The sequence below is a fragment of the Vespa mandarinia genome, chromosome 7, assembly GCF_050613455.1.
Source record: "Vespa mandarinia isolate Hongniang chromosome 7, ASM5061345v1, whole genome shotgun sequence".
Classification (NCBI taxonomy): Eukaryota; Metazoa; Arthropoda; class Insecta; order Hymenoptera; family Vespidae; genus Vespa; species Vespa mandarinia.
In genome coordinates, this window is record NC_140816.1 from 8,926,635 (window position 1) to 8,949,666 (window position 23,032).

General features: G+C 37.0%; 1 protein-coding gene across 9 annotated transcripts in view; it reads left to right on the forward strand.

Annotated features, from left to right (window-relative positions):
- The window catches only part of olf413 (DBH like monooxygenase olf413), a 270,504-nt gene that overhangs the window by 148,225 nt on the left and 99,247 nt on the right, over positions 1 to 23,032 (forward strand). Inside the window, exon 2 of one of the 9 annotated variants that reach the window (XM_085658297.1) lies at positions 19,727 to 19,785. The exons of 7 other annotated variants lie outside the window; for them this stretch is intronic. The gene's annotated coding sequence lies outside the window, so the exon portion shown is untranslated. Of the gene's footprint in view, positions 1 to 19,726; positions 19,786 to 20,066; positions 20,119 to 23,032 lie in introns of those variants that run through there. One more of the 9 variants, XM_085658298.1, reaches the window with a different exon arrangement.

Here is a 23,032-nt window from a genome sequence, read left to right on the forward strand (position 1 = left end):
GTAAAAGTTGTCTGCAACGTGGAACGTCACGAAGTTTAGTTCTTTTTTTCTTCTTCTGCTCGTCGCTGTTGTCTCTTCCGTCCTCTTTCTCTTTCTCTATTCCGGTTTTTTCTCATTCGTGCTTTCATACGAAAAGTAAAAATGGTGGTACACCGACGGACATTAATAGCAAAAGGTTATTTTTACACCTACCTTATATATCTTATATTTTCCCTTCAATATTCTTGAGTCCATTATCGTTCGATTTATATTATTGTACAAATTATTTGATTGAACAGATATTCGTACCTATCGAGAATCTAATACATATGTATATTTCGATAGATTTCACATTTTAAAAATTTCTTTATTTTTAAAGAAATAAAGTTTAATTTACATTCTTAGTTTTATCACTATTGTTTTTATATACTTAGAAGATATGGGTCTACGAAATATCGATGAAATCGATCTTGTTATATCGATAGTATCAAAGGGTATAGTGATGAAACAAAGGGCATTTTTTTCTTTAGAACAATTCTTTGTTTCAATCCTCTACGATTTTTATTCCCGAAGATAATATCGTCTTCGATATATTCTCATTCATAATTCTTCGATAGTACACCTGAGCGTAGTGCTTACGTCAGCCAGCCAAGAGAGGCTCACGTAAATTCCTGGAATTTAAGTAGGTTATTAAGTAGATCAATGCACTTCTTTAATGAAATTATATAGATCAGTGTATCAACGAAACGATCTCTCTGGAACTAAGAGCCGTAAAGACTTGAAATAAAAAAAAATATTTCCCTTTTATCTTTTGATTATACTGTTAATAACAATTAACGATTTGTTATAAATAATTTCTTACAAAAAGATTTCATAATTAATTTCATATCAAGCAACGCTACATAATCCATGTATATATGCGCTTAACAAATTTTTACAAATAATTTGTTATATAAATAATTTTTATAAATAATTTTTCGTAAAATAATCCGCTCTTTATCATGTAGATAAAAAAAACACGATTGAATATTGGAAATATTCACGTGGATATTTGAAACGTGGTAACAAATTGAAAAAATTCATAAAAATTTCATTTCGAAGCATATTCGTGTATTTTTATAAAATGTCGAATTATATAATACGCAGCGATATATAAACTTTTTTTTTACCGAGTTTGATTATTTTCTTTGAGTTATTACTATCGTGTACATCGATTACAAATGCACGACGAAGATTCAAATGTAAGCAAGTCGAATATGTATTTATCACGAATCTTCATCTCAAGCATATGTAAATTATCGTATCGAAGAAGCTGCGTCCTCTTCGACATCATTATGAATTCCACCTATGGGCTCCACCCTCTTTTTCTCTTTCTTTCTCTCAATTTTTTTTCTCTCTGTTGTTTCTTACTCGCCTCCTCTTCTTCATCTTAGTAATTTTACACCATCGGCCGATAGAGTCTTTTGCGACTCGAAGAGTAATTACGAGCGATGCATCTATAAACACCACCCACGGTCGCCCACGCTCTCTCTCTCTCTCATGTTTTCTTTACCCTGAGAACGCCTTACGTGCGAAAGCAGAAAAGGAAAAAGGAAAATAAGAAAAAGAACAAAAAGCAGAAGAAGAGAATCTAAGAGCGCGTCCTCTTAGACGTGTATGCGTACATGTGACACGCGTGAGCAGCCCGCCTACGCTTCGTACCTTGATCATCCGTGTATACACTTAGGAACAAAAGTTCCGAGAACATTTTCGAGAAAGGATGTGGCATGTCAATTTTATATCGATGGTAGGAAGGATAGGAGTGAACATTGAATGGAAATTTGATCCGTTTCTCTATGGCGCTACGACAACTTTCATCGTTACTTTTCTTATTCGTTAACGCGTTGCGTTTATAACATCTTTTCGATAAAATCATGAACTTTTAGTGCGATTTATTTTTATTTAGATATGCATATTTTCCTTTGCATAAATAATAATGTCTATATATAGATTAAAGGTTTTCGACGGAGATATGGATCAATGCGAAATGAAATAATAACAATAGATGGAACGTACTTGCTCGGGAATTTCAGCATCGGTAATCATTGTAAATTCAAATATTAATCAATATGGTATTCATCACTCTGTTAACCGAATGTGCGACAAATTCAATATATATATATGTGTATATATATATATATATATATATATATATATATATATATGAATAAACAAATTGAGTATTTACTTGTTCATCCACGAAGCGCTGTCCTAACTTTTGCCTAGCAATGTACCATGTCCATGCCTATTTGCGCATACGCACACATGTATAACGTGTACAACACGCAGGCGTATTTTGCATATTTACACATACCGGATATACCGTAGCCTCGTAAAGACAGAACTCCCTGCATATTTTACGCTCGCACGCAGATTCTCTCGACGCTGAAAACTTTCGAGAGGGTAGAAATTTTACGCCCGTCTCGATGAAACGCCTCGCATAACGGTTGGCACTCGCGAGTACAAGAGAATTATCGTACGGCCAAAGATTTATCTCTTATTATAAATATACGTTGTGTATGTGTACGCGTGACAGATAAAAGAAGACGAAGGTGAGAGAAAGAGAGAGAGAGAGAGAGAGAGAGAGAGAGAGAGAGAGAGAGAGAGAGAGGAGAGAGAGAGAAGGAAGACAGAAAGTTATGCGAAGCGTTCAGCCATCGAGTAATTCAAGGATTCAAGATTTACAGGTAACCACGGTGACGAACGTCTATCGTTCTTTTTCTGTGCTTGCATACTATCGAAAAGAAGAGAGGAAAGGTACGCTCGACGTTTACGATCGCTCGTAAAGATGACACTTTGCGAAGTATGTTTTTATATGATGATCTTCCGCCAACCAAGATGTGATGATCCCGTATCCATATTTTAGTAATTGATTGAATATTTTAATTCAGAGGAGACTTGGGTTTTCTCAAAATTGAGAGAAAAAAAAAGAGAAAAAAGCAATAGATGAGAGACGAGAAGAAAAAAAAAGACAGAGAGACGATCAACTTTGAACGTCAAAAAGTTTTCGAGTTTCGTTGAGAATTTCCAAGGATCGATCCCGTTCGTAGTACGGTGGCGAAGAAGGCGGAGATGAGGACGATAAAAAAAATCTCACGTCGTCGATGGGTCCAGCGTTAAGCCTCATAAGCCGCTTCCTTTTTCTATCCTTCTTTTTACACGCGTTCTTCTCAGACTTCTCGTCATTCTCGAAAGGGGATTTGATCAAGCACCGGTTCTTGAGCACGTCGAAAGATTATATATCAAAGTGACGTTTTCTCGTGCGCGCGATCCGAATGTATCTTAATAAGAATCATAAATATTATAAAGAAGAGAAAATTTCTCTTTAATTGTGAAATGTAAAATAACGAAAAGAAGAGAATGAGAGAAGAAGAAAATTCTGTTGTAACCTATCAACGAAAGGAGTACATTTCCTTTGATTTCATGAATTATTTCGTTTCATAACAAAATAATTTTGTCTTACTAAGGATTCTTTTCTCTTTAAGGATGATAAGGTTAAAATTACTTGAAAATGATTTTTATTTGATTCCATATACTCGTTATAATTCGGAGAGTAAAAGAAAATTATTTGAGTCACATCGAAGAATATCCAAAGAACGAAGTTTTAAACGTGGGTGTATCTTTGAACGCGAGCTTTTCATTTAGAATGAATGAATGAATGAATGAATGAATGAATGAATGAATGCGTAATAGTAACAATCAGGAATCACTGATTAGAAACAATTACCATACGAATGGGAAATAAGTTTTTATTCATCGAAATCAGATACGCCACGATGTCATTGAAATGTTAATGTAATGCCGTTAACTCCCTAATATTTTAATACAAAATTAACTTAATAGAAATATGAAGGTATACGAAGAAGGTGGAGAAAGTATGAATAAGAATGAAGAAAATAAAGAAACGGGAGTATTAAAGAAACGACGAGCGTGGCGTATCGCTCGGCATCTTTGCGAGATTTATACGTTACTCTGTTACTCGGTTGCCATCATAAACGTCCGCACAAAGGAATTATCTTGCATGTTAACGTAATGCTCTTAATTAAGAATCTCGATGGTGGTTACCAGGACTGCCGTAGAAAAACTTAACCGGTGATGTTACCTTCATCCCTGCGGGAGTGAGAGAAAAGAGGGAAGTAAGATCCTCGTGTAATTATAATTAACTATAATAAAGTTCTTCGAGACTCTTTCTCTCTCTCTCCCTCTCCCTCCGCCTGCACCTTTTTCTCTCTTTCCTTTCATATTCTCGCGTTTACGAGTATCTCATAAATAGGTTTCACAAACGCGAGGAAATATTTTTTAGAATAGTCATCGTAAAACTTTTTTCATATCGCTAATTTATCCCACGACTACAACATAAATTATATTGTCGTTCGTGTTTTAAAGTGTTGAAAATACAGAATAATGTTTTTACGTATATTATACGGCATATAAATATACATGTAAAAATATGATAGTTCTGTATGGACTACTTCCTTTCTTCATCGAACGTTTCGTTATTTTACTCGTTTCATAGTTCGTTCGGGGAAATCAAAAGCAAAATGTTCGAGAATAAATTCAAAGTAGTCGCGATTGCATAATAGAAACTAAACGGACATCGGAGAAACGTCGTTTAACGCGTTATAGAGAAAAGACGGTTCTAGAGAGGGAACGAGGAGGAAAAGAAGAGAACCATAGTAAATGGCACATTTCTCCATTTTCCTGGATTATTTGGGCTTTCGACTCTTCTTCGGTGTTTCAATTTGTTTGTCGTCTGAATTACACCCCCGTCGATATTACGAACCCGACGAAAGTCTTTTCACTCCGAATGGAAGCTCTGACCGTCTTAGCTCGTTGAATGCCATCGAATCGGTTTTGCGACGTTCATCAAAAATGTTCGCAAACACTTGGCGCCGAAGCGAGGGTCGATTTTCTTCTCGCTACTTTCTTTCCACAGAGTACCTTATCCCGATGCTCTTGAACTAATAATTAACGCTGCCTATCGGTACACTTTGTAAAATAATCATCTTGAAAAATGAGTTTTATCTTCGTCGTTATCGAGAACGAGCCACGAGGAAAAAAAATAAATTAATGAATAATAATACGAAAGGGCAGAAGAAGAGAAACGTGGAGACGAGAGTGTATACGTTTGATGAAAGAATCTATACGTTTATTTTTGTGTATACGTTTAACGATATACAGATCAATGATATTATAGATAGAGGTTGCTTCGAGTATAAGTAACCCATTGAACCGTTCGATCTATTCACCGTAATTCCCAAGCACGGCTTGCCTCTCATAATACCATTCAGTGCGCACCACATAACAGCATTATCCACTTGCGCCATGGACCCGATAATGTGCATCGGATTTGAGTTATACGAAGCTCGGCGAGTTATCGCAACGATAAGTGGGAGGAGAGAAGATATAAGAAGGAAAGCCAAAGGAAAATCTTTCGTCGGGAGTCACGAGAAAGGATACTCTCTGTGTCTCGATAGATCGAGAGACGCCATTGTTGTGGTTATGCTTTACGACGTTGACCTCGCACATGACTCTATACCTTCCACCTATTCTTTCTATTCCTCTTATTCCTTCCGTTCTTTCTCCTTCTCTTTTTCCTCTTGTATGCTGCTCGATAAGTAATTTCCCTGAGGCCCATTATTCCAAGGTTTTGTTCCTACGATTATAGACAAAGTCTAATAACGACAATTATGTCATTTCTCGGGAATTCGAACGCTCGCGGGTGAAATAGGACAATACCTTCGTTATCCGTGAAACTGAGAGAGAAGGGTGAGAAAACGAGATAGAAATACGGAAAGAGAGAGACGGGGAAGAGAGAGAAAGAGAGAGAGAGAGAGAGAGAGAGAGAGAGAGAAAACGCGACCTCGTTCCTATCAGATTTCCCGAGAATTCGATGCTGCCGGACCATCAGCATCCCTGTCTCTTCATCTTCTCTCGTCCCTTCTCCTCTTCCTTTTTACCCTCCACATTCTTTTTCCGGTGAACGGAAAATCTCGAACGAGAACGCGTGATTCGATGAATATCTTCATCTGCTTTTATTATATACCCCCGAATCGAGGACATAGGTTCGTTTCGTTTATTCATTTCTCACTTGGTCGTTAAGACAGTTTGAAAAGGAACGCATTTTTGGCTGACAACGAGAATTCGTCAGAGATTGAAATAACGCAATTAACGTGCCAAAATACGTGGCTTATAAGGTGTTCTTCGTAATTAATCCTTTCGATTCAACCTACATCGAGCCTCGTCGACATTTTTTTTCTTTTTCTTTTCTTTATTATTGCAATTGAACATCTCGTATTATAAACGTATTTTTTCTTTCGATAATTTAAATGAATTAAATAACGAGTGCGAAGAGTTAAAGGGTTAACTTAAAATTGTTATAATCAATCGTTATCGCAATTCTCACAATCGTTTTTCTTGACACACACACACACACACACATATATATATATATATATATATATATAAAATATTGATATTTAGTTACCACAGAATATTTCATCACTGGTAGACAAAAATAAATGAGTTTTCCTTCTCGAAATAAAGAGCAGAATATTTTCGAACGATATTCGAACGGGATAATAACATTATTCGACATCTGCATGCACGAATAGCGATTTAAAAGCATTTATTTCGTGCGATGGCTTCCAACAACTATCGTTCACGATAAAGAGAAGAAAAAAAGAGAGACGCATCGTGAATAGAAGAGAAGATAGGATAAGTCAGGATCGTTCATTCGAATTTGATTTCATTAGAATAATTACAGTGCTATCGATTTCACAATTAATTTCTCGTTGACGAAACATAAGCGAATGACGAATCCAATTCTCGTATTATCCTTTTCTATTATATTTTATCTCAAATGAGATTCAAATTTTTTATCTTACGAGGACAGTCGAGCGACTTATTCATTTTTGATCGTCTCTCGAATTTCGAATTGATTGCAACTTTGATATCTAGTAAGCTCTCTCCTCTTCTCTTTCAAATGACAGATTTATATGCGCTCCGAGGATGCCCGTAAATCGATTAAAAAGCGAAGCGGAATAACGAAATATAAAGTTGGAAAATCGCGGTGGCGATGGAAGAAGGATTTTTATGATATCGCACGGTCGAACATGGCGATGTGCGAGCGTTAAATATTGCGCACTATATATTATATATATACATATATGTGTGTGTATGTGTGTGTGTGTATATATATATATATATATTGATATACATATATATATATACACACACACACACACACACATCAAAGAGAAGTCATAGTCGAGGATTTATCGTCGCGTGCGACGCGACGATCCAAACAGAGACAATCGAACGAACCATGCGTCACGTCGACGACGAGCCGACATTGACAAATCCGGCTATTCGAAAAATCATGCTAGGGATAGACGAAGCGATGGAGTCTTCAAGTACGGAGTATCGAGAAAAGATAGGAAATAAGCCATTATAGACGGCTAAATAAAAACTTTTTCTTATTCGTTCGATTCGTCGGAGACTAATTAAAGCAATCAAAAGTGACAGTTTTATTGCACTTAATAAATTCGTATTTAATTATGGAAAATTATCGCGAATTAATCGGTTCGAGTTTAAAAACTCGATGGTGATATTCAATATCCGACAGGAGACGAGGAAACCGGAAGAAAGAAGTTATTTACGAAGTAGCATCAGCATCCGCCTTTTCTCTCGTCTCTTTTACTTCTCCCTCAGACTTTTCCTTTTGCCATCCTACTCGTAAAGTTTTTTCTGTTTAACTTGACAACGGCGCGTCGGGAGCCTGCAATCGGTCCGGGTATGTACGGTTGGCCACATCAAACAGACGAGTGCTCTTTGAAGATGAAAAGCTCACCGTTGCACAACAATTTAATCTTCACGGTAATAGCGAGCGGACCGGGTCGTAGTTTACGAGGAAGGCCTCTGGAGGTCCCTTCTCTTGCTCTCTCCCTTCTCCTTTCTGTGAAAAAGACAGAAGATGTTTGGATGTGTGGATGGTTGAGAAAGGCAGTGTCGGAAAAGGAAAAAAAAACACAGAGAGAGAGAGAGAGAGAGAGAGAGAAAGAGGGGGGGGGGAGAGAAAGTCCATCCAACGTAGAAGCAACGAGCCAGAGGACAAACGAGAAAACGAACACATCGTATCATATAATTAGGCACGCTCTCTGCCGTTATAACGAAGTTTGACAAACGACAGCGTACTTCTTCCTCGTTTACTCTCCTGATATATACTCTTAACTTTATCTCGCTTTCTAGATAAAACAAGAGAGAAAGAAATATAAAGTTTTTGAATTTCTTTCATAGGGTGATCTCATTTATGTTACATTTCCCTTCTATCAACTTTCAGAATTTTCAATTAATCAGAAAATGATACGTTGGTTTAATTTGATAAATTCTCATGGTAACATAATATACCTATGCTAAAATTATTAAAGCGACCCATCTCATTTTCTGATATCGTGGTAACTTCGTTAAGATCTCATTAGGGAAATATGGTATCTTTTACATGAGTTTATGGTATACCTACTACTATTCTTTTCCTTTTATGTTCAAAAATATTCGTCCGAATATCGAAGAAGATAGTATTTTATTCCGTAGTTAATTGGTGAAGCGTATAGTTTTACATTCGACTCTAAGGAGGGAGATAACGAATGTGGTAATGACTTTCTTTCTCTCTATCTGACATAGACGCTAACCACAGAGACACATACACTTACCCATTGGCTTTGAATCCTGAAACGTTCTATCGTCGTATCCGCAGCGTACACTTAAGCACGAACGATCGATGCCGGTTGCCCGTCTCGAAATGGAGAGACACATCCGCAGGAACGTATCATTCGTGACCTGATCGTCCTCGTCCTCAGTCTCGTCGCTGTCGCTTTGCCGAAGGACCCAGAACGACTGCGAGAGAGCGTGGCTTGGCTCGTCGCCTGCGGTCTTTCTATCTACCTTTGGAGATCTTTTTTTTTCTTTTAACGTCTCTCGGAAATGTTATTTCACTCGCAATGAAAAAAATCTTCCTGCATTTTACATCTCGTCATCGAAATTTTCACTAGAACGTTCATTGTGACCTGTAGTTATTGTTATACTTCGTTTTTTGACTCGAACGAACGTGTACTTTAGGATTTTTTTCATCGCTCGATCGATCAAATATCGTTTCCAATTATTCCGTTATCTTACATTTCTACATTTCCAATAGGTATTTTAACAGCAATCATATTCTTTTTCGATTTTACATTTGATTCTTTATAAAAATAGCCGTTAATGATAATCGTCGTCTAATAACGAACCACTAACTACCGGAGAAGTCCCGTTGATCGTACCAAAATTTATGAAATTGCACGCTTGTGATTTCGAATTGGAGGAATAACGTCGAGGACAAAGACGACGTCTATGGAGATTGCATCTCATTGTCAGTGAACGTTCATCTCAGCGGACAGCAGTCATTGGACACTACAAAGGAAAGCTCGAAATGCGAGAAAGAGACAGAAGCGTCGTTGCCTACATGCGCTCTTGTTGACTAATTAAACCTCTTAGCGTCGTCGTTAGCTACGCGTCAGGCGCGATGCGTTCCGCGTCAACGCGCGCGCACATTCATAACAGAGAGAGAGTGAGAGAGAGAGAGAGAGAGAGAGAGAGAGAAAGAGAGAGAGAGAGATGAATTCAAGAGGACTCCACTCGAGAGTGATGCTGCGGATTAATTCGAGGAAATCTCTGCTTTTCATCGTCTTTTCCATTTTTCTCCCTTTCGTTTCATTCATTTCCTTTTTTTTTTTCTCTTTCTTAATGCAAGCAGCTTTCAGCAAACCATCAAGAATAAGAATTCAAAAAGAAAAGAAAAATGGATGGAGAAGACAACAGCCGTCTATTCTCTTTCTTTTATTTCTTTTCCATTTTTCGAAGAATAATGACAACGGCGTCGACTTATTTTCGAAATCTGTATGTTTTCTCGGATAAATCTTGCGTTCAACCATAACGATGAATGAAGTAACGAAGAGAGCGAGAGAGAAAGAGGGGCTGCAGATAGTGGAAAAGAAAAAGGAATGGGTTGATGATCGCTCGCTTTGATCGCCGATGAAAATTGGCCACCAGTGGGAGAAAGATTCCCTTCGTGGATCGTGGCGTGGTCGTAAATTCTTCGACCTCGTTTGATATATACCTACGTGGGTTGAAGTTTGAAAGGAATTTTTGTAAAGGAACGTTCGCCTTAGGTATTTCGACTTTCAAGTTCTTATTGGGTAATCGAAATAAAAAGGACCATTTCGATACTATGGAAAAACTTAGGTTCCAGAAAGATCAGGAGTCTTGTCGTTTTATAGAAATTGATTAGCATTTAGCGCCATCGAGAGAATTTATGGGAATGGAATTATTTTACTACTCGGGCATGGTAATGTTTTATTAAAAATAAATGTATGAAATACTTTTTCTCTCTAAGCGACTTTTTCTATATTCATTTACAAGAATGAATTAGCCTGTATAATCGATATAATTTATTTCGTCTTTATGAGTAATCGTTTTTCTTTTTTTTTTTTTTTTTGTATTTGTGGTGCACGATCAATTAATTTTTAAAGTTAGTCATATCTCATGCTGAGCATCGACATATATTTTAAAAGTACAAGTCTGATGAACAGCAATTTCTTAATTTTTTTTTCTCATTTTCTAAGCTATTTAAAATACGTTCTCCACATCGACGAGCCTAATTCGTGAAATATTTAAATAAAAGACATTTATATCGTTGGTATAAAATTAACGATGCGTTTCGTAATTGACACCGAGAAAAACGTTTACAACGAGCAACGAAAATATGCTTGGAAAAATATTCGAGCGGAATATTTGAGTATTCTGATATCCGGATTAGAGGAGAAAGGAAAAAGGATCGATCGTAGAAATTTAGTTTCGTACGAATCGGAAAAGTGTCCGTTCGAGTGGATATACTCTCGAGTATACCTCTTTAAACTGAAAGAGAACAGAAATAAGGAAAAGAAGCCAAAGAAAAGAGCAGAAGATTGGGAGAAATACGTTCAGAGTAAAGGAAACAAAGTGTATCGCTTCCGCACGCTCGCTTAACTTTGCGATTTAAAGTCATCCGTTTAAAGCCGATGACCTAAGAGAGGCACGTTGCTCTCTTACTCTTGAACGTAAAGCCAAAACCACAGACAAATTATTTGGCAACTTTCATTAACGTTTAACTAAAATATTGATTGTATATGAATTCTACAATCGTAAGCTTATTTCGAATTTAACATTATTTTAGCTCATGACGGTCAGTTTTCATGACGATTTCAAACGTGTTTCCGTTTTACAGTACAGTTATTACCTTCTCTTGCTTCACCTCGCTTCACCGTCGCTTCGTGTCGTCGTACTCGTACTCGTCGTTGATCTCTGCCATTAACGGAAGCTGTACCAAGTGCCAAAGGGAAAGAGGAACGAGTAGAAAGAGGGAAAAAAGAAGAGAAGGAGGAGGAGAACTACAGCAAATCCAAGCGTGAACAGGACGATTCTCGAAGCGACAGCGAACATGGCACTGCTCGCATTCTCTTTCTCTTCTCTTTCTTCTTCGACTCCTCCGCAGCGTTTTAATGACACACCGCCATTTACGGACATCCTTCTACCAACTCGATCTCTCTCTTCCTTTTTCCTCTTGTAGCTTCTTTAGGAGGCTTTTGAAATTCTCGCCTACTGGTAATTCGCCTTGACAGAAGCACTCCTTCGCGCGTCCTTTTCGTTTCTAATTTTCCCTTTTTCTTATATACTTTCTCTCTCTCTCTCATTTTCTTTTATCTACTTAGCAACATAGCTACATTTCTCGATTCTCCTTCTCTCTTCTCCATTCTTCTCGACGGCTTTCTCGAGTAGGCAGCTTATTCTCGGAGTAGTACGTTTACGATCGGCACGAAAAGCTTTTCTCTCTCTTTCCTTTCCTAGAGTTTTACGGTTACGTGAAATTTACATCGTATATGCAATTAGAAACGAACTCTGTTCATTCGGTAAACGCATTATTATTTTTTTAAGTACCGAGAAGGAACAAAATCGTCGGCGAAATGGAATGTCGTTTTCCAAAGTGGGAGAGAGCGAGAGAGATGGAAACTCGACTACGTTTTATTATCGTCGAATTGTTCACCTCGGAAATTGCGCTTCATTTTCCCTCTTTTTCAGGACGCTTAAATCGCAAAAACGTGTCATGTGTGTATGAACCTAGAACGTATGCTAATTTTACTCTTTAAAATTACCTGTTAACGGAAGTAACGAGGAAAAACATCTACGACATTTTCGTTTCTTCCGTTCGCCTCGGAGATTCGATTTTTCGATAAAGATTCGATCTTTCCATAAATCGATGACACGTTTTATCAAAAAATATACTTACAATAATGAATCTAATTTCCTAAATATTCTAAACTCCACATCCAGTAAATAAGAAAAGTTTCAAATAAAAAGCTCGAAAGATAAGATCGGACGATCAGGAATGATTGAGCGCAATATTGCTTGAAACTGGTAACGATGGTAGTCATTTGCATAAAAGAGAGAGAGTTAAAGAGAACGTGTCGTTCGTGTTGACAAGATCAAGCAAGATACGCATACATATTGGCAGTGAATTAGAATCACATATTGAGTCGTTTCTAGAGATTGAATATTGATAGAATCGTAAATAGTACTTTTTTGTAAATTGACGCTTATATGTAGACGAACGTGCATGACAATTCTCTCTCTCTCTCTCCGTTTATCTATTTCTATCTGTCTATTCATCTCTCTCGGCTTATTGCGTGCTTCATCGCATACGGTACTCCGTGCGAAAAGGTCACGTGTGCGGACACGGAGGTCAGCAATACTGATTCTGCTTCTCGTCACTATTCCCTTATGAATGTCGACTCGTCCTTCATGTTCTATTCCTCGTATTTCTCTCCTCTTGTATAACTCCAACCTCTAACAGCGTTCTTGTTCCTCCTTGTCGGTCGTTTCTAACGTTCCACGGAATGACGATGGGACAAAGTGCGTTTACGATGCAATTAAAATTCTTTCTCGCTTCCAACGAGATAATAGATCGAAATATACGTTTAGCGTTTGTTACTTTGTAATTGATATATTGCTCGATGAACTTTTTGATTTGAAAGAAAGAAAAAGATAGGTAATAATTAATTCGATCAATTATATCGATCAAAAGACTTTTCTCTTTTCTCGAGAATTTCTCGACCTTTTTTTTTTTCTTTTTTATCGTCGTTCGCTTCCTTAAGCGCGACACGTTTCGATGTAATAACTCACGAAACGATTTCGCCATTATAAAAATGAATCCCTCGGGATCGTGAGACGCACGGCATACGAATTTCATGTAGGAAGGACACGTTCCGAAGGACCGTCGAATATCGATAGGATCGGCCGCGCGTGTACCTCGCTGGAATGATCGAATAATGATAGGGTGATACAGGGTAATATTTTTCGTTTATACGATGGAAGGTACGATCGTTCAACTTTTCTCGATATTTTATCGTTGTCGTATATATGGAATCGCGATGAAAATTAATTTGTATAAATTAAAACGCCATAATCTTATCGTAAAATTGAACAGAACCGAAGAAAGTACATAGCCTCTGGAATATATTTAATTCATAATTATTAAAAAATGATGAAAGAATTCATATGGAATTTTTCAAAGAAGCATTCGTTTACTAAGCGCCATCGTAAAAAGAGGAGAGAAAAATTATATAGAGAAAAAGATCAAAGAGTGACCTAGGTGAGCTCGAAGAAAATTCCATGAGGACATAACGATGGGTTCCGTCCGTCCACAGGATCACGAAAGACCAACGTGACGATTTAAAAAGTTGGGCGTTAAAATACATGCGGAGGAAAGTGCGCGTGAATAGAAGGAGGAAGCTGAGCCGATGGAGGATGAGGTGACTGAGGAAGCATACTGGTCGCGAGGTCTCGTCTCCGTTGAGGTCGCGCATTTACACAGGCAGGGTCATCCATGGTCTCCATAGTACCGTTACGGTGCATGGAACATACATATTCTCCGAGCAGCCATCCCACAGGTCTTTTCTCCTTTTCACTCATTGCATATTTTCGTGCATCTCTCGTGTGTGCACACGCGTATGTACACATATGTACGTGCAAGCAACACGTGTAAATACGAAGGGCCCAGGATATCGTCGGTCACGTACGCTTCTTCGCATGCCTGTTGGCTCTTGGGGAAAGCATGAATAAGTCAAGAATGCTTCGTGCACTCCTCCTCCTCTCTCTCTCTCTCTCTCTCTCTCTCTCTCTCTCTCTCTCTCTCTCTCTCTCTCTCTCTGTCCTTTCTTCGTGGCGCTGTCGGTTCCTCTGTTTGCTTCTGTTTCTGATAATTCGACTTCCCCCTGCTAGCGGTCCGTTTATTTCGTTTCTGCACCAGGTGGTTATCTTCGCGTATGTATCATCTATAGATATTTGTAATACGTAGGTATACGTTAGTAAACCAACTTGGACGTATTCTTTCTTGCCTTTGGAGAAAATTTTCTGATATTTCGTTTGGTTGTTATTTGGTTAAATTCCGATTCTCCAATATTACATTTGTTTTGATATATAACAAGGATATTGTGATACGAACAGGATCGTATTCGAATCCTGGTTTACGAGATGATAAAATGTCTCAGGTGTTGTTCCATTATCCTTGTTCACGTTATTCTTGTTTTTCACAAAGTTGAAAATAGTCGAGGACGACGAGCCTTTCCGAGGAGCAAGCACTCACGAAATCGATCATATCCGTCGTCTTCGAAGCAATTTACTTCGTTTCGGCTTGCGAAGCATCCGTTCTTTATGAGTTCCAAGAGAACAACTCCCGTTCCACGTAGAATTATTGACGATTATTGTCGGACCAATTTTATCTTCTCTTTTTATTTTTTTTTCTTTTTTTAAATCGCAATAGCCAAAAAAGGATTTCGATTGAAATCCTTCGTGATTAGATTCTTTATTATTTCTTTTTTTCTATTTTATAGATACAAATTAAGCAATAATATTTGAACAAATATTGAATATTGCTAAAATTCAAGGGGGTCACGATAAAATGCATTCGCTTGCCGATATGTTCAATAAAAGTATTCGAAAAAATCACCGATATCCTATAAAAAGCGTTTTATTCCCGTTCGATTTTTCTCATCGTATTTCAACATAAATGTTTAAAAATATCAGGAATGTTCTCGAAAAGTTTTGTCGCGTTCGCGGTTCCGGGAATCGATATGGACGCAAATACTTTCGAAATTTCAATCGACTTTTAATATTGCGAATTTTATGATATATATATATATATATATATATATATGTGTGTGTGTGTGTATGTGTGTGTACCACTCGAAAGTGGTTTGCCGCGAAACAAGAGCGATTTTTCGACATTAACTTGGTTGTTTGTTGAGCTCGACTAAAAGAGCTGTTGATAAATATTGAGTTATGGATAAAGAGGGAGGGGGAACGATTTTCGGTCGAGTCAGCTTATCAGTAGGTGTTGAATAAACCAAGTCGAGAATAATACAAAGAGAGAAAGAGAGACAGAGAGAAAACAATAGTTGAGTATACGCAAACGAGAAGATTATTACTACAGCACTGGCAGTTGGCTTAAGGTTTAATCATCCGTCTCGATCGCGTGCTTCTAATTTCACGCTCGCGATCTTCCTAACGCCAAGTAATTGTATCTTTCGCTACCGAGTAATCATCGTTGAAGGATTTTGAATCCTCTTGTTAACTTCCTCCGACATACTGACCTAAATTCTATTATCCCGCATTATCCTCGAATCGATAATGAATCCTATTCCCTGTACATGAATGAATATTTTACCGCTACGTTTGGAAAATATTGAACGTATTTCAATTAGTTCGTCATATTTTTAAAAACGTTATATATATATATATATATATATATATATATATATAATATATGTACTTTTTTTCGACGTTTCATTAGTTTTAAACATACGTACGTAGAATACATGTAATTTTCTTAGCGTAAACCAGGTAGATTATTAGAAAAATATCATACCATCCAATGCATCTTTAATATTAATCAAGTATCGTCAGAAATTCACTGAAAATCACTGTCGCGTGTTCAACTTAATCGCTCTTCGAACAGGCCGGTCCATGTTCTTCTTTTCTCCCTTTTTAATCGTTTACATGATTTTCTTTCTTTCTCTCTCTCATTCCCCATTGGCGAGAATATATTGCCATAGCATATTTATGTCGTTTGTTCTAGCACTCGGGTGTATATAGCGGTTGGAAAATTAGGGACAAATTTACGGCTTGTAAGCAACAACAGCTACAGCAACGGCCCTGTCGACGCTATTCGGAAGAGAAATACGAGTACGTTGCTCGACGATTCATCCATCTTCTCTCTGGCACGCGTGTCCTCACGAAGAATTACTGATAACGATGCGCGAAAATCGATCCTCTTCCCCTTCTCTCTTTCTCTCTGTCTCTCTCTCTCCCTCTCTCTCCTCACTCACGCGTTCTTTCCTTTCTCTCCCGTTTCGATCTTACATGCTTACATATTATATCGTTCGCAAGATGAAACGATACGACGTAAAGAGAAAGAGAATAAGTGGAAGTCGGAAAGCAAGAGAGAAAAAAGAGAGAGATGGAATAGCAACTGATCGATTTTCGAGACAGGAAGAGAAGAGATATTACGAACACGTAGATATTACGCCGCCCGACCTATTGTGAATGATCGAATGGCTCTTGAGACAGTGGAACCACATTGTACATAAAACGTTCTGTTTTGTTTCGTATCAACTGCGGATACAACACTTTGACCTCTTGAGAAAGAAATGTCACCTTTCATCGAAATGTTCCGTAAACATTTTCCTTCTCTCTCTTTCTCTCTCTCTCTCTTCCCTAGCTCTCTTGTTCTTTCGTGAAAGTAAAAGAAAGTCCACGATAAAAGGCAGTGAATTTTCCAATCATTGTAACGAGTACTAGGAACAGTAAATCTACTTATAAGTTTTCCTTTATTCGTTATGCTTTTTCTCGCCAAGCTCCCTGTTTATCTTTTTCTGTTTTTCCCGTTTTTTCTATGAATAAATATTCACTCGTTGCAATGACGACAAATATTCGAATGACGTAGTTGGCAAAGAATATTTTACATTCTCTCACACGTTTGCTCTGTCAATCCGTACAAATATATTCTAATCTAATCGGATTTACATATGTGAGCGTTTGTATATAAAAAATAGTTCCTGCAATATTTTACTTTTTCCCATCGGTGTCGTCCATGGCAAAAATTTCAGTCTGTTTCGGAGTCATAAATTCCTTTCATCGAGCGTTTTGCAACGTACAAGGAAAACGGGTCGTAGAAAAATTGCCTTCTTTTACGTTTGAATGAGAAGTCCCACTCTTCTTTTGTTCTTTCCTTTCCCTTAAGAACACTTTTCTTCTAGAATTCTACTGCCGAACTGCGAACTACTGCGTAAAACACAAACCCTTACTCCTTTCTCTCTCTCTCTCTCTCTCTCTCTCTCTTTCTTTTTTAGTCCTCTCTCCTTGTGTAGGCAGCCTTGTGTGTTATATTCAAGAAACTAGGTTCCCATGTGGCGCGATTTTCTTCTCGCATGAAGGATACATTGTATTCGCGACCGGGGAATTCCATTGTCTTCTTTCATTCTGAAATAATATCCCGCGCTATCGTGTTCGCTTCTTTTACCATGTGTATTGTTAAAATTCCCGCTGTCCCTTCTGCGACCACCCTCGACTATTGGTATGACAAAGAGAAAGAGAGAGAGAGAGAGACGCGAACAGAAAGTCCCTTTTTATATCCGTACTTATTTTGTTCGTCAGACTGGAATTAGCATCGTCGTAAAGAAGTGGTATAATCGCTTCTAATTCTTTGTAATTGATCGATTACAATGACAAAAAAACAACATTCTGGCTTTATGTTTTTTCGTATTTTCATTGGCTAATTCAAAATTCATTTTACACATTATGCATTAGTTTAGTAATTGCAACGTTTCATTCAAATAATACAATACCGTCAAAATAATACAATGCCGCAATTTATAATTAACATTTTGCTTAACCCAGCGCATTATCGATTAGAAGGATCCATTAGTAGGTTCATTAATTTTTCACTAAAATTGAATTTCATTTTACCTTGTAATAATTGTTTCAAACGTAAAGGGTTATTAAAATAATACTTCATGAATGTTTTAAAGTAAGCCGATCGAGAGTTAGCATCTTTTAAATTCCATTAATAAATAATTTTTCCACGTATAGGAATAATGGAAAGCGTTAATTTTATATTTGATTACCCTACCGATCTCGTTAAAAATATACGTTCCAGTTAAACAGTCCGATTCTTTCCTTGGAAAGGCTCTCCGATCTTCGGTACGGCGAGAAAGGGTCGTCCAAGCCCTTTTACCTTTTAAAGCGTAGTCAACTTTAGTGTTTCGATTGTCCGATCGGCAATGGTACGTAGAGTAGTTATGACCAATTATGGAAAGCCGTTCTCGGTAGTTTTACAAGTCGCTCCATATTACCCTATTATGTTTCTTCCACGAGTTCTGCGAGGAAGCAGATGCCTCGCACGTAAGATAATTTCGTGAAATGCCAATTATTGTCTCCCTCGAGTTTACCTTGCCTTTTCCCTTCCATCCTGTCTTTTATTGCATGCATTTATATGATTACTTGATCCAACAAAAGAAATATTAACAACCATCTTCACGTCAAACTCCTTCTATCCACAAAATAACCGTAATATTTTTAATCACGTTGGAAAGAATTTGAAGGTAGAAGTAGGATAATTGTAAAAAATTTTGTAGAGCAATTCCGTTGGTAATTTTACTACCAACGAGTCACTCGGAAAAAGAAATAACAGTAGGATTTAATACGAGTAGAGTTTGAGCAGATGCCTCTCGGCATAAAATCTGGTGATTTGAACCAACTAAATTTCTACGATACTATCTACGGTAACTTAGTCTACGCTCTCCAATCGTAACGGGGATGTGTTCACGTTCATTGTCAGGAAAGTGAAAACCCAAACGTGGGAAACACAGGCGAGTTTCTCGCTTGGATATTAACTTTGTCCAATCATGCAGCCGAGTAGTTTCGCTGCTTCGAAATTATCACGTATCGTTGCGAAATTCAAATGGTTCTTCGATAACACCGATTACTCCTACGCGATCTCGATCGTTCGTTAATCGAAATAAAAATGTTTATACTTATAAATTTTACGTTGCAATGATATTATGGCAAGTCTACGCAATAATTATTGCTTCTTTTTATTTGATCATAATCATGATATGCATCTGTAATGGAATCGATAAAATCGATCTACCGACAATTTATTTTATCGAAGCAAAACACAAAGCAAAAAGTCGCATAACTTTACCGGTACTGTTTCATCATATATAACTACATATTTGCATAGACGAAAGCTGCCTTTTTTCAAGCATGAACCAACTCTTTTTATTCTTTTTCTCTTTATCTTTTACTACGACGTAAAATCATTTCCATGAATATTCTGGTAAATATGGCAAAGAAACTTCAAGACGATTGTGACTTTTCAAGTAGGAGAAGAAAGAAGAAAGAGTCGAATCATTTTTCTAAAGTTCTTTTTTTTTTCATTCCAACGACCAAATAAATCATTAACCTTACTTTCAAAATTGTTTTGACAAAACTATTTCTTTTTATTATCATGTATGCCCATATATGAATACAACACGTGATTCAATTCCTTCATTAAAATATATTCTTTTTTGTGTTACAGGTAAGCTTCGGGATAATAATATCCTCTTACTGTATCAGAGAGTATTTACTGTGCAATATGTAAGTTTATTCTGAATTACGCATAAAAATACGTATGGAAAGATTGGATGGAACAAATGAAAAATTTTCTATCTTTCGAACGATATATAATTTTTAAGAGTATTCTCCTATCTAAGATAAAATTTAAGATTTTTTACTAGTTTTGCTATTAAAAGTTCGAGTTGATGGAAAACCAGTGATTATTGACATTCGGTACGTCAGAGACAGGAGTTTTGTTCTACTTTAAGGACAAGAAATAAGGGTAAACGAAGGGATAAGAAGAACGACCACAAATTCCCGAGGGTTAAGCAGTTTCATTCTCGGAGATCTAATTTCCTTCCATCAAGATGCGTCGTACGTTTCTCTCTATATATTCTCTATACGTATATTCCTTTCTCTTTAGAATACGGCTGGTTTCGCTGTTGTAAACTCGTCAACCGAAATTGCGTCCCCACTGTAAATCTCTTTGCATTCTTGCACATGCTAGTCTTCCCTCTTCCCATCTCGTAAACACATGCACCACGCCCGAACAATTTAGAGCTCGATTACTCGGCTCAACTTCGTGGTCGAGAAAACGAACTGCTAATATTTCAATCCGCTACACGAAGATGATTTCGAATCTGTCGAGATAAAAGATGCTACTGCCTATCCAAAATTACATTCATTTTTATTCTCTTCGAATAAGTTTTTCTTTCTTTGTATTATTATTTTTAATTTAATTGTTGAAAATTGATTTTTTGTTCATTAAGTAAACGATTATTTATATTTCTTACTCTCGCGAATCGAGTTGTACGTTCGTAACAATAATAATTATGGGTATGACTCGTGAAAAATGAACGATACAGAAAGATAATGAGCAGATAATCTTGGCAATAATAAAGAAATAAGTGAAGCGGGACGTAATTGAAGTCGGTACATGTAATGCTTAATTGATACATAGTTATCTTGGAAAGTAAAGCGAACATTTCTATATACGTAGTTGGATTGTATGCATGTACTTATATATGTATGTACATAAGTTGGTATTGAAAACGCGCGTATAATATTGTAGTTATTTTCAAGCTCTGTATTTCGCTGAGGCGGACACACGCACGTACACACACACACACACACACAGAGTAATTTCAGGTTTCCAGCGCATGGAATATCCTACTGAAGCTACACGCTATCTACTTTCGTTGTGCTTTCAAACGAGCTAATAAAAATGATAACTTAAGGAAATCGTATATCCTGGCAGAGATGTAAGATCAGAGACTAAGTTAAAAGAAAAAACTATTAGATACGAGGAAAAATTTTGCAAAAAGAAAAAAAGAAAGTATAGAAAGAAAATGTCCTTGTTTAATAAATAAATAATAAAAACAAGTAGAATTGAATAGAGGAATAAAAGAATAAGACGCTTAATGATATACTTAAGAATCATTACTTATATAATATATACGTATATATTGTCTAATATATTTATATAAGAAAGAGAACTCATTTAGGAAACACTTTACAGTCATTGAACTTTACATCAGCAAAGAGAAAAGAAGAAGGATTTCGGAAGTAATTTTTTGCGAGGACGAGGACTTTAAATCTTCTCTCTTTCTCTCTCTCTCTCTCTCTCTCTCTCTCTCTCTCTCTCTCTCTCTTCGTCAGCGTAATCGCTTAGTGCCAATTATGCGAATTCTACGTTATTTTACTTGGCGCCTTGCAGGCACCACACAGCTCGAGAAGAATGGCCGCGACATTAATGTGCCTTTAATAGACGGATATTTTTGTCTAAATTATACTCACATATCTTTTATCTCTTTGTGGCTTCGAGATACGTAAAATAAAAATTTTTTTTTTTTATTTCAAAGAAACGCCTGCTCACAGTTTCTTACGAAAGCTCTTTCTCTTCTCTTCCTTCTTTTATAGTCCTTGTTTAGGCACTTCTTTCTCATCCTCTTTTCTTATAGATTTCATCTCGGAAGAAAACTAGTTACATTCATTACTAATTGTCTTAACGAGTCATCTCTTACCAAGCATCATCGAAAGATTTTCCTTCCTATTTCCAGTTAGACCAAAAACGATATGATTTTTCGTCGTTTCTTAACGCCGTTTCATCCTCTAGACGTGAATTACATAGATAAAGAAGATCTCTTGGAGATTTTTCTCTTTCTCTCCCACCTCTCTTTTGGCTCACTTTTCTTCGTTTTCTCTTTCCAAAAGGAACGCTTGAAAAATAATCGCGACGAGATTCGCATGAAATACAATTTCCGGTAGAGATCAAACGGACAGAATGAGAAAAAGAGCGTGGGAGTGCAAGGACGTTTCAAAGATAATTCGGCGTGTCTTTCTGAGGCCAAGCGCGAAAAGATTTGCCGTGAGAATAAATGAAGAACCGTTTTCCAATTTTCATCGCACTTCCTGCTCTTTTTTCCTGTCTTTTACATCATTTCATAAGTACACGTATATCCAAATAGAAAAGCACGTAAGAAGCAGAACCATCGAGTCGAGGTTACGCTATTATAGCAAACGTAATCCCTTGGAGGCTGGGTCATAGGCTTCTTCTTCTTTTTACGTATTCGTTCTCTCTCTCTTTTTTTTCTTTTTTTTTTCTTCCTCTCTTTCATAGGCCCGTTCAGAATCTTTTTCTCCGCGACAACGTTCTGGCGTTTTCACTTTTGGTTTCGCAGGGGAAGAAGAGGATTAACACTCTGTTCGTGGTGTCGAAGTTAAGCCTCTCTCCTTCCTCTTTATTTTTCTTTCTCTTTTTTCTCCGTTTCAATCTCCTTCTCTCATTCTTTCTTTCTTTCGGTGGTCATGATACCGGATTATATGCACGCTTGAAATATCGCTCCAGCTCCGAGACTTTATCCATTCGTTCATCCGTCTGCGTCCATTCGTCGCTCACTTTTCAAAGGGCTTTTCTATTTCTCGTCGCAGTTTTTTCCTGGGCCAAACGAAATCTTCGTATCTTCCTAGATCATTGTTTCAGCCTGTACTCAATGATATATAAATAAATATATATATATTTTTTTAAGATATATATGTATATATATATATATATATATATATATATATCTTAAAATTTTTTCCCAAGAGAATATGTTTTTTTTTGATAATGATCATAACGCATTCATAAGTAAACTCGAGGATACATTGAGAGCTCTTTATAAGTTGAAAACGCGATACCATTGATGTAGTATCGAAGCATCACGATGTCTAGTATCATATTGTGATCACGATACTACGGTATAACAGTTACTACAACATGATACCTATTAGTGCAAGTATCGTGTCG